Genomic DNA, 13,947 nt, shown 5'->3' with positions numbered 1-13,947 from the left:
ACTTTGTTAGGAACAGCCCTGCACAATTCTAAAGCATCCAGTCTGGCCATATATATATTCAGAGATCACAGCTAAGGCACTGCACCAAGGAATGTCACTTGCATGGTCGGAATCTCAACTGAAAAATGTAACAAAAAGTAAAATATGCCTGTATCACTCCCCTCCATAAACCCTGTAAAGTTTTCCTAATACGTCTTGATAATGTTCAAACACTAGCTTGGTATATGAAAAAATCACAGAGGCTTCCTCCTCTGCCTTACTAACCATTCCTATCACCCATTCAACATTTCAACCAGATCAAACTACTAGCAACTCACTGAAGGACTCAGATACTCTGAGGTCTCCATGTTTTTCCTCGTTTGCTTCCCTCTCCCTTATCAGGGGAAATTCAGCCAGATATCGGGCGAAATTCACCCCTGATATTTCACATAGGTTCTTTTCTATTTTCCTTAAGTGTTGGCCGGTCTGAGAAATAAAGAGACAGAGTACAAAGAGAGAAATTTTAAAGCTGGGTGTCCAGGGGAGACATCACATGTCGGCAGGTTCTGTGATGCCCCCTGAGCCGTAAAACCAGCAAGTTTTTATTAGTGATTTTCAAAAGGGGAGGGAGTATATGAATAGGGTGTGGGTCACAGAGATTGCATGCTTCACAAGGTAATAAGATATCACAAGGTAAATGGAGGCAGGGCGAGATCACAGGACCACAGGACCGGGGTGAAATTAAAATTGCTAATGAAGTTTTGGGCACACATTGTCATTGATAACATCTTATCAGGAGACAAGGTTTGAGAGCAGACAACCGGTCTGACCAAAATTTATTAGGCAGGAATTTCCTTGTCCTTATAAGCCTGGGAGCACTATGGGAGACTGGGGCTTATTTCATCCCTACAGCTGCAACCGTAAAAGACAGCCGCTCATGAAGCAGCCATTTCAGAGGCCTACCCTCAGGGATGCATTCTCTTTCTCAGGGATGTTCCTTGCTGAGAAAAAGAATTCAGCAATATTTCTCCCATTTGCTTTTGAAAGAAGAGAAATATGGCTCTGTTCCACCAGGCTCACCGGTGGTCAGAGTTTAAGGTTATCTCTCTCTTGTTTCCTGAACATTGCTGTTTTCCTGTTCTTTTTTCAAGGTGCCTAGATTTCATATTGTTCAAACACACATGCTCTACAAACAATTGTGCAGTTAACACAATCATCACAGGGTCCTGAGGCGACATATATCCTCCTCAGTTTACAAATATGACGGGATTAAGAGATTAAAGACGGGCATAGGAAATCACAAGGGTATTGAATGGGGAAGTGATAAGTGTCCATGAAGTCTTCACAATTTATGTTCAGAGATTGCAGTAAAGACAGGCGTAAGAAATTATAAAAGTATTAATTTGGGGAACTAATAAATGTCCATGAAATCTTCACAACATATGTTCTTCTGCCGTGGCTTCAGCTGGTCCCTCTGTTTGGGGTCCCTGACTTCCCGCAACACTCCCTGGAATTTTCTTTTTTATCTTACACCATTCTCAAATACCTGCTCAGAAGCTCAAACATTATCTGCTCTGTGGAGCAATTCACGACCCACCAACATCATTTATTCCTTTGGGGTCTCTTCATAACTACTACATGTCTACCTTATAGTACCAACCACATGGCAATTAGATTTTACAGGCTTGGCTTCCTTTCTAGCCTGTCAATATTTTGACTATTATTCAATGCTGGATTTCCTGTATCTAGCTCAGTGACTAGCATGTAATAGAAACTCATAAATGTTGGATGAATGAATCCGTGTATGCTACTTATCTAACCTAAATCACCATATAACCCGTGTATGAGTTAGCTTCCTGGAAACAAACTTTGAGAGGATAATTTGCATTCAGGAAGTTAATTAGTAACACCCTCGGTATCAGCATCTGTAAAGGGGTAAGCAAAGCAGTCCTCTGCAGAAGAGAAGTTGAACTGTAGTGCAATTTCAGCAAATACCAGCCAATCCCACAGGAATCTCTGGATAGTTATACACTGAGGGAAGGGAGCCAGGGATGTTCCTCTACCTCATATTGATTGACCAGTCACTGGTGTTAAATAGCCTCATGGAAAGGGCATTATTTGGGGCCAGGGAGCTCTTTTTGGCCATGAGCAATTTTCAGCTCTCAATAACCAGTACTCTCATTAGTTGGGTAAATGAGTGCTTCCATTCTGAAAGTGGTATCTGTGTGGTGTTCACTAAATGCCCCATGTACTAATTTGAATTAAATTAAAGTACATTCTTTACAACAAATTTATTCTTAAAATGCAATCCCAACCTTGAATTTACATTTCTATGAAAGAGTAATAGGGTTTCCATTAATACCCAGTAGCCCTTCTGACATATCTTCCTCGTTCTTTATTTTTCAATTGTTTACATTTTATGCTCTTACTTGCCACCAGTGACTGTTTTTCTCTATCCTTCCCTCTCTGATCTTCAGCTTTTTATCCTCCCTTGTCCTTCTGTTACTAGCGGTGAATCTTTATAGGTCTGCAGCAACCTCAATTCTTGCTCCTCAAAAGAAAGAATTCATCTGAGGGGCATAAGGCAGAGGGAGAAACTGAGACAACTTTTAGAGCAGGAGAGTAAGTTTTTTATAAAAGTATTATAGCAGAAATGAAAGGAAGTAAATTATACTTGGAAGAGGGCCAAGCGGGTGACTCAAGAGATCAAGGGCCTGGTTTGACCTTTGACTTGGGGTCTAATACATGAGCATGCTTCTGGAGGGTTGCACCCCTTTTCCCCTGATTCCTCCCTTGGGGTGGGCTATCTGCATGCACAGTGGACTGCCAGATCTCGGGAGAGGCTGCATGCACAGTGTATTTACTCAAGTTGTATGCAGGCTCACTTGCGGCATTCTTCTCTTACCAGTCCAGTATTCTTAGAAGAAGGTCATATACCAGTTAAACTCTGTCATTTTGCCTCTTAGTGTGCAAGCTTGAGCCCACTTGCCCAGTTCCTGAGATCTTATTAGGAAGCTCCTGATCACCAGTTTCAGGTGTTTCTATCTATCGGAGATTGCCTTCCCTGGCACCAGCTGCAACCAATTATTATTTTAGCGAGGTACTGTAACTACCTGACCAACACCTGATGGTCACTTGACATTCCTGATTGTAGGGGGTGGAGGGTTGACACTCTCCTGCCCTGCCCATATATGACTAACTACCCACTGTAACACTTTCACTTGATTACGTGCCTCTCTCACCTTGTTTATACCTCTGTTCTCTGTCTCTATATCACAAAACTCCAGGGTACAGTCCGACCAAGCTAGAGTCTCCTCTAAGGATAGGCATTGAGGAGTGAAGCCAAGAGAAAAAGAAATCTCTTCATGCAGTAGAGAGGAAAATAGAGGAGACTGGTTGACCTTGCATTTTTTAAACCCATAGTATTTTTAAGTTGCAGCTTAAGACTATACCTCTTTCTCTGTTCCTGGCTCTCTCTCTCTCTGGGGAAAAAATCCCCAATGCCAATGTTTTTGAGCTTCCTAGTTCATGTACCCTCCATTTAATTCCCCAGAATTGCAAGCCCATGAAACCCCTCTAAATAGAAAACTGGCAAGCAAAGAGTATCTCATCAAAAACTAACCGACAACAATAACAAACTTCTGTAACTGAACATCACGATTTGTTTCGTTTAAATAGAGGAAAGACAATAGATTCAGGATAATTGGCATCCAAACATTAGTGTGGGTGTTGGAGGGGAGAGGTGAGCAAGTTTTTATTTCAAAGGACAAGAGTTCTTGAATCAGCCCTCTGTATTGGAAGGAGGGATCCTGTGTGAAGTCGTGGAGACTATTTGGTTTCCCTTTAGTTAAAGTCTGTTTGAGAGTAAGGAGATATGCAGAAATGGCATTTCAGCTTAGCAGGAAGGCATATGCATGTCTCCCTGACACTATATTTCTTCAGATCATTTATGATGGCTATCAGCGTGTTAAGTTCTTGATCTTATTTAGCACTACGTGGTGTCATAGACAGGAGACTGCCTTGGGTCCTACTTCTTCCACTAACTCATTCTCTGGGTATGCCATTCCCTCTGCTTTTCTACCTCCCCAGAAAAAGAAAATGAATTAATTCAAATTTACTTCAAGCGTAATAAATATTACAAAATTCCTACTTGAAAGCAGATTCTGGTTGGGGAAAGGAATCAGGACAAGCCTTTGTAAGTCAGGGAAAGGGAAATTTGCCCTTATTGCACAATGTTTCCTATAACCCATTTTTACTTTTGACACAACTTTATCTACTGCATGTTTATACCTTAGATAAAATCTGAGTGCTGGTTATTATGGTTCAGATAAAGTTAAAGCCTGGAAATTCCCAAAGGTTGCAAGATGGTAGAAGGGTTTTATTGCTGTGGTATTCACTGAATCAGAGAGCCCTACTATGTTATTAGAACACGAATCCCCTAAATTAGTCATAGAATTTCTTTCAGCCCCAATTTCATTCCTTCTCCCTGAAATTCAGTCTTTGGGTTCTACTGCCCCCACCCCCACCTCAGTATATATAGGTCTGCACTGGTGATAGATTTCACCATTGTCCTATCTGTTTTTTCTCTCAGTTTCCATAGTGATCTCTAGTTACTCCCAACACTAACATGCTGGTTACCAACCATATTAACTGGATTTTTGCCATGTTTGAAGGGATAAGGGATTAGGAGTGAAGGAAAGCCCAATAAATAATACAACAATGGCAAACACTATGATGGATCTTTTTATCTAGATGCCACTACTCTCTGGCTGTTTCACTTGAGGGAGTATTTTACCCCTTTGATGGGGTATTTTGCCCCCAATTCTTCCCTCTGTTTGGGAAATTAGCTTTGATAATATTTTCTGATTTATAAGACAACATTCTATATACCTAGTTCCCCTAACATTTTACTGGTAGTAGAGGAATCTTGATGTTTTTACCCACGTGACTTTTTTTTTTATGTCCTCTATAACATTGTGTCTAGGAACTAATTTTCCAACTTTTCCAAAAATGTAAAAGATAGATTCTGGTTTCAGAGGGCAGTTGAGTTCTTGAGAATGTTTTAAAGCTATTTTTCAGTCTCTGGCACTGTTTTATAATTGGAATTCTGCCTTCAGAATATAGACTGTAGACTAGCATTTCATATTATTTTTAATCATCTAGCCTCTATCAATGTTGCTAAGTTGAATCTTGCAAAATCATTGGCTTGACATTTCAACATCAACATAGGATTTTTATTATTCTCAGTACTCCTTATCCAGGCAAGGAGTAGGAGGTTTAGTTAGCATAATCTAAATATAAAGTACCTTTTCTGCAATTGCATAATCTTAATCTCAAATGAAACTAAAGTTCCACAATTTTATTTAATACCTAATATGTACCAATGGCATGAGCTACATAACATGGAGTGCTTGCAGATAGAATTTTGACTTTTTAAGACAATATTCTACAGAATGGCTTATTCGTTGGCCAATTTGGATAACAAAAGCATTACCGCAATAATTAGGTAGGGTCAAGCTATTCACATTTTTGCTTTTAACAATATGTGTGTCTTGTTTGTTTATTGGCAACCTGAAGTTGTGTTCCTAATAAAAAACAATGTAAGTATTTCTGATCTGTACAAAGTTTATTATAAAAATAATATAAATATCTATTTATACTGAAATCCCCAATTCATGTACAATAGGATGTCTTCCAGTATATAGTCACCAAGAATTTAGTAAAAAAGTTTAATTATGTTGATTAAATAATAATCATCATCACTGATCCAACTGGATTCCTCTCTTTTCAGTATGAAAATTGGGGGAAGCTTTTTAATGTACACTGTGTTACTCTTGCACCATATTGGCATTTGCTGAAACCAATTCATGAGAGCATACATTTTTTAGACAATATTTATTCCATGCCTTCTATATGCTAGGGCTGGAACAGGCTCTGGTAAAACATAAGTGAATAAGAGAAATAGGTCTCTATCTGAATGGAGCCTATACTCCAACAGAAAAGGGAAGGAGTGGTTGAATTATGAATAGGTTTATTCTGCTAGTGTGGCCTCTAAGCTTCATTCGAAGTCAAGTAGAAGGAGATAGAAATGAACACAATTAATTATGAGATAATTGTTGTATTCTGAGTTATAATCTTACAAGTGCGTAAACAAACTATTAGCCAATAAGATATAAAAAAAAATCCCAATTAAGTAGAATGGGATTGACTTATAATAGAGGTGACAATTTAACTGGCCCTTTTAGGATAGATGAATTTCAACACAGAATGTCAGTCACAGAGTAGATTCTTAATAAATTTGTGTTGAATAAAATAGGGCAATTATTCTAGAATGAGAAAGCTACAAACACAAAGAGTTAAGATGAGAATATACAGCCTGCATTTGAATAAATAATTTTGTTTTGCTTTAAGTGTCCCTCATGATACCCAATGACAGTTGATAAGGGAGAATTTTGAGGAGAAAAATAAGATCAAGGCACTGAAATAAAATATGTTTAATTATAACAAAGGCCATATCTTAACCACAGAGATTAGAAAAAGGGTCCTTTATAATTTAAGGCTACACAAATTTAAATACTCGGCTTCCAAAGAGTATGGATCAGCTCACCTGTATTTTACTCATGTAATTTGGATTAATGCTAAATTAAGTAATTATTTTCACTGCCAATGACTTTGATGAAACCCAAGATGTAATTTCAGCAATAAGTGATAGGATGAATTATTAAAACGAACCTCATACCTTTTTATACTTCCATAAAATCAATTCTAAACACATTTAGAATGAATAAGTTTAGAAACTAATTTATGGTTATTTGCCTATCTCTGCTGCACTAGTGGTATCAAGTGAGAAAAAAATAAATTATTTATTCAAAGAGGTCAGCCATAAGATAGGGGATTCCTTAGGCTTATAACAAAGTATCCATGTCTTTACTCTGCCCTCCAAATCATAAACATTTTGGTCCTCAGAAGGGAAATCATCACTAATTTGAAGATAGGAGAGTTTCACTCTCAGATGCTAAACTTACTGTACAATTACTGAAGAGGTGCTTCCATGTGCACCATATTATTCTTGCCCCACATTAGAAGAGGAGGGCTAATTCCTCCATAAAAAAAAAATTTCTCTCCTTGAAAGTGGGTGGGTGTCTTGTGAATTTAAATAAATATTTCTATTGTTAACAATGATGTAATGTATATCTCAAAGTAGATAGAAGACATGAATTGTTTCCAACACATAGAAACAATAAATACACAAAGTGATGGATACCTCAAATACCCTGATTTGATTGTTATACATTCAGTGCACATAACAAAATATTAAGTGTCCAATAAAGATTTAAAATATGATGTATCAATTTCTTAAAAGAAACAAGTATCAAAATAAGAGTAAATCTTAGAATGTCTGTAGTACTGTGTGGTCCACAACACTTTTACACTGCTTTTCTTTTTTAATCTGCACAACATTATACTCTAGAGAATACTGAGACTTGAATGATTAAATAATATTATTAAAGTTACAAAACCTAAAAACAGCAGAGGTCAGACTTAATCTTGGGTCTCCTGAATGCAAGCCTACCCTTACAGTTTCATGTCATCTAATTCTCTTAGCATCAGCTTTATACCACCACTTTGGGGCAGGAAACACAAGCCCAATGTTACCAAAGAACCAGAGCAATATTTGAGGAGAGAGATGTTGAGATGCATAACATGTATCACCTAGATTTTGAAGACTACTGCATATTCTTCATTGAAAGAGTCTGGATATGAGAACTGCCTAGAACTGCTCTGACAGTAGGATGCATAGAGACAACTGCAGCAGGGGCACTGCACTTAGTCTCACAATCTGATATTAACAGAAGTTAACCACTGCCACTAGAAAGCAACCACACAAACAAGCCAACATAATAACCAACTAACAATGAAATGACAGGATAAAATCCACACATATCAATACTAAGCTTGAATGTAAATCAATACTAAGCTTGAATGTAAATGGGCTAAATGCTCTACTTAAAAGGCACAGAGTGGCAAGCTGGATAAATAAGCAAGACCCAGTGGTATGCCATTTTCAAGAGACCCATTTCACAATGACAACCATAGGCTCAAAAAAAGGTATGTGTGTCACGGGGGTGGATAGAGGAAAATCTACCAAGCAAATAGAAAACAGAAAAAAGCAGGGATTGCAATTATAATTTTAGACAGAATAGACTCTAAAACAACAAAGATTTAAGAAGAAAAAGAAGGGCATTATGTAAAGGCAAAGGACACAATTCAACAATAAGTCCTAACTATCCTAAATATATATACACCCAACACAGAAGCATCCACATTCATAAAGCAAGACATTACAGACCTACAAAGAGACATAGAGTCCCACACAATAATTAATAGTAGGGGACTTCAACAATCCCCTGACAGTATTAGACAGGTCATTGAGGCAGAAAATTAACAAAGATATTCAGGACCTGAACTCTACATTGGACCAAATGGATCTGATAGACCTCTATACAACTCTCCACTCCAAAACAACAGAATATATTCTTCTCATCGCCACTAGACACATAGTCTAAAATTGACCACATAATTGGACATGAAATAATCCTCAGCAAATGCAAAAGAACCAAAACCATACCAAACACATTCTTGGACAACAGTGGAATAAAAATAGAAGTCAAAACTAAGAAAATTGCTCAAAACCATGCAATTTCATGGAAATTAAACAACATGCCCCTGAATGACTTTTGGGTAAATAATGAAATTAAGGCAGAAACCAAGATGCTCTTTGAAACCAATGAGAACAAATATACAACATACCAGAATCCTGGACAAAGCTAAGGCAGTGTTAACAGGGAACTTCATAGCACTAAATGCCCACATCAAAAAGTTAGAAAGATCTCAAGTTAACAGCCTAACATCACAACTGAAAGAATAAGAGAAGCAAGAATAAATCAACCCCAAAGCTAGCAGAAGACATAAAATAACCAAAATCTGAGCTGAACTGAGGGAAATTGAGACATGAAAAGCCATTCAAAAGATCAATTAATCTAGGAGGTTTTCTAAATAAGATAGAGAGGCCACTAGCTAGACTAACAAAGATAAAATGGGAGCAGATCCAAATAAACACAATTAGAAATAATGAAGGGAATATTACCATTGACTCCACAGAAATAAAAATAACCATTCAAAACTACTATGAACACTTCTATGCATACAAACTAGAAAACCTAGAAGAGGTAGATAAATACCTGGACACATACACCCTCCCAAGACTGAACCAAGAAGAAATTGATTTCCTGAACAGACCAATAAGGAGCTTTGAAATAGAATCAGTAATAAATATCCTACCAATCAAAAACAAATGAACAAGCAAAAGTACAGGACCTGATAGATTCACAGCTGAATTCTACCAGATGTATAAAGAAGAGCTGGGACCATTCTTATAGAAACTATTGCAAAAAATTGAGGAGGACAGACTTCTCTTCAATTCACTGTATGAGACCAGCATCATCCTGATACCAAAATCTGGCAGAGATACAACAACAACAACAAAACTTCAGGCCAATATCCTTGATGAACATTGATGCAAAAATCCTCAACAAAGTACTTGCAGACTAAATCCAGCAGGATGTCAAAAAGCTAATCCAACATAAACAAGTAGGCTATATCCCTGGGATGCAAGGTTGGTTGAACATATGCAAATCAATAAATGTGATTCATCACATAAACAGAACTAAAGACAAAAACCATATGATTATCTCAATTGACACAGAAATGCTTTTAATAAAATTCAACACTCCTTCATGTTAAAAATCCTCAATAAAATAGGCATTGAAGGAACATACTTAAAATAATAAGAGCCATCTATGACAAGCCCATAGTCAATATTATACTGCATGGGCAAAAGATGGAAGCATTTCCATTGAAAATGTGTGGAAGACAATAATGTCCTCACTCACCACTTCTATTCAACATAGTATTGCAAGTCCTAGCCAAAGCAATCAGGCAGGAGAAAGAAATAAAGGGCACCCAAATAGGAAGAGAGGTAGTCTGTGTGTGTGTGTGTGTGTGTGTGTGTGTGTGTGTGTGTGTGTGTGTGTGTATATCTCCCCATAGTATAAACCCAAAAGCTCCTTCAGCTGATAAACAACTTCAGCAAAGTTTCAGGATACAAAATCAATGTACAAAAGAGACTAGCATTTTTATACAACAAAAACTTCCAAAACAAGAGCCAAATCATAAAGACAATTCCATTTGCAATTGCCAGAAAAAGAAGAAAATACCATTATACAGCTAATCAGGGAAGTAAATGATCTCTACAATTAGAATTACAAAACACTGCTCAAAGAAATCAGAGAATACATAAACAAATGGAAAAAAATCCCATGTTCATGGATAGGAAGAATCAATATTCTTAAAACGGCCATATTGCCCAAGCAACAAAGCAATTTACAGATGTAATGCTATTCCTTTCAAACTACCAATGACATTCTTCACAAAACCAGAAAAAAAATTACTTTAAAGTACATATGGAACCAATAAAGGGACTGAATAGCCAAGGTGATCCTAAGCAAAAAGAACAAATCTGGAGACATCACGTTACCCAACTTTGAACTATAGTACTGGGCTACAGTAAACAAAACAGTGTGGTACTGGTACACAAATAGGCACATAGACCAATGGAACAGAATAGAAAGCCCAGAAATAAGGCTGCACACCCACAACAACCTGATCTTTCACAAGGTTGACAAAAACAAGCAATGAAGAAAAGACTCCTTGTTAAGTAAATGGTGCTGGGATAACTGGCTAGCCATAAGCAGAAGACTGAAGCTGGACCCCTTCCTTACAGCATATACAAAAAATCAATTCAAGATTAATTAAAGACTTAAATGTAAAACCTAAAAGTATAAAAACCTTGGAACACAATCCAGGAGATACTGTCCTGGACATAGGAACAGGCAAAGATTTTATTGACAAAGACACCAAAAGCAATTTGCGATGAAGGCAAAAATCGAAAAATGGGATCTAAGAGCTTCTGCACAGCAAAAGAAACTAACAACAGAGGAAACAGACAACCGATGGTATGGGGGAACATTTCGGCAAACTATGTATCTGACAAAGGCCTTATATCCAAAATCTATAAGGAACTGAAACAAATTTACAAGGAAAAAAACATTAAAAAGTGGGAAAATGACATGAACAGACACTTCTGTAAAGAAGACATACATGCAGTAAACAAACATAAAAGAGATCAATATCACTGATCATTAGAGAAATGCAAATCAAAGCCACAATGAGATCTATCTCACATGCTTAAGAATGGCTTTTATTAAAATGTCAAAAAATAACAGATGCTGGCAAGGTTCCAAAGAAAACACTTACACGCTGTGTTGGTGGGAGTGTAAATTAGTTCAGCCATTGTGGAAAGCAGTGTGGCAATTCCTCAAAAAGCTAAAAGCAGAACTATTTGAGCAATCACATTTCTGGGTATATACTCAGAGGAATATAAATCATTCTACTATAAAGACACATAAACATGAATGTTCATTGCAGCACTATTCACAATAGCAAAGACATGGAATCAACACTAATGCTCATTAGTGACAGACTGGGTAAAGAAAATGTGCTATATATACACCATAGACTACTACACAGCCATAAAAATGAATGAGATCATGTCTTTTTGCAGGGAGGTGATAAAGCTGAAGCTATTATCCTCAGCAAAATAATTCAGTATCAGAAAAACCAAATACTGCATGTTCTCACTTATAAGTGGGAGCTAAATTATGAGAAATTATGAGCACAAAGACGGAAACAACAGACAGCAGGGAGTACTTGAGGGTGGAGGGTGGGAGGAGGAAGAGGAGCAGAAAAAGTAACTATTGGGTAGTGAGCTCAATTACTGAGTGATGAAATAATGTATACAACGAACCCTTGTGACATGAGTTTACCTATATAACAAACCTTCCCATGTACCCCTGAACCTAAAATAGAAGAAGTTATAAAAAAACTAACTTTTTAGAACTAATTTCAACAAAAATGGGATCTTTAGAATGTGTATGTGCATATGTGTGTGTGTGTGTATGTGTGTATACACACACACATTCCATCCTTATCCATTACCCCCTGCTTGGAGCCTAGTAAGGTACACTGGAAACCTTCCTGGACTTGGATATTGGAGACTCATATTTTAGACTTAACTCTACCACTACTACATGAACTTGGGCAAGTTCATGTCTGTTGGGCAAGTTCATGTCTGTGTGTTACGTATTTGTCATCTTTAATAGAAGTGTTCTGTACTTTATATATATATATATATATGTAAGCAAATTTTGAATTTCTATACATTACTCTGTTGTTGAATATTGCCTTTAAGGAATCATTTTATCCAAATTTTACTTACTAAAATGAAAATATGTTATAGTTATTTATTTTTTATTCCTAATGTATTGAGTAGTATATGCTTAGCCCTGTCCCAGATATTTTTGGGAAATAGAGAAGACAGACCACGCCATTCCATAGCTTACAATTCATACATTTACACATTACCCTTTTTGTCCCCTGAGGAAAGCAAAATATATGACCCACTAATCTGTACAGCTAATGGTTCTATTCTCTCAAATAAATGGGAGAACTAAAATTTTTAGAAACTGAATCACACAAAAACAAAGAGTTGTAAATCTTTGTTTCCTTCATCTAAAGTGAGGGTTTATGCTATTTAATATACTACACTCTTTCTTTATTGAATATCTAAACCAGGTGTGGGTGTGGATTATCTACTTAATAGCATATCCAAAGGCCTTTTTATTCTTTTTCTCCTTCAAAAAAGCCCACACTTTCCTTACTTTAGACAACTATGTCCCAAAATCTCAAATTAAATAGAACTTCCATTTGAAAAGCACCCTTTGGTTAGCCCAGTGTGTTGGCCTGTACCTGTAGTCCTATTTACTCAGGAGACTTAGCTGGGTGGAAGGATCACCTGAGCCCTGGGAGGTCAAGGCTGAAATGGGCAGCTTGGGTGACAGAGTGGGACCTTGTCTCAAAAAACAATAAAAGAAAAGAAACAGAAGAAAGAACAGGAAAGGAGAGGGAGAGGGAGCAGGAGAGGGAGAGGATGGGGAGGGGAAGGGGAAGTAGAAGAGGAAAGGGAAGGAGAAGCAAAGGAGAAAAACACTGTTTGTGCTCCCTAACCACGCACATTTGTTTAACAAACATTCTAACATTTAACCTAAAGGGACAGGATCACACTTGGGTATTTATTTAGTCAGGATCCAACACATCCTAGGCTGCCTACGCAGTGAGTGGCAGGAACACTGGAGAGTGTAAGCTCCAAAAAAGAGAGTCTGCTTATGTAAGATATTTGGGGATCAAGGCGTGAATTGGATTTATTTATGGAAAAGTTGAGAGGGTTAGAAATCTTGCCAAAAACAAGAAAATGCAGAATGATGGTGGAAGGGGTACTTTCTTATACTACTCCCCTCTTTAAAAGCCACTAAATAGGGAAAAAATAAGAGGGATGTAAATAGAGAGGGTAATAGCATCAAAATGAAACTACAATAAAATTGAAATCACTTCTTGTTACATCTTCTGGATATTTTTCAAAAAGCTAAATAAAATTTGGGTGAGCATTTATTAAATAAAGTGTGCTCAGTGCTAAAATGCAATGATGAACAGGGAAATCATGGACTCTAAATTCACTTGGTTTATTTTGAAGCACTAAATTTATAAACCAATAAATAAATTGGACCTAATGCCATAATAGTTACAAATTTCATAAGAAGACAAACAAAGGGTTGAGTTAGAAATAGAACGGTTTTAAGGAACAGGGATTACTCTGAATAAACTACTCCAGGAAATACTAACAGAAGTTGTGAGGCTGGGAGTTGAGCATGAAGATGTAAAAAAGGTTTTGTGTAACTAATTTCTGACTTTTTGACTAAAATTCTCAGAATTTTAGAAGAAAAGATGAGAACT

The 13,947-nt window shown here is 37.1% G+C and overlaps 1 long non-coding RNA gene across 1 annotated transcript in view; it reads right to left on the bottom strand.

The window, feature by feature from the left end:
• LOC117979080 (uncharacterized) overlaps nucleotides 1-13,947 on the bottom strand; it is a 1,348,572-nt gene that overhangs the window by 654,630 nt on the left and 679,995 nt on the right. The gene's annotated exons all lie outside the window — the stretch shown is intronic.

This window comes from Pan paniscus, chromosome 12 (genome assembly GCF_029289425.2).
Source record: "Pan paniscus chromosome 12, NHGRI_mPanPan1-v2.0_pri, whole genome shotgun sequence".
NCBI lineage: Eukaryota > Metazoa > Chordata > Mammalia > Primates > Hominidae > Pan > Pan paniscus.
The sequence above is the reverse complement of the archived record's forward strand: the minus strand, read 5'-3'. Positions and strand labels throughout refer to the sequence as shown.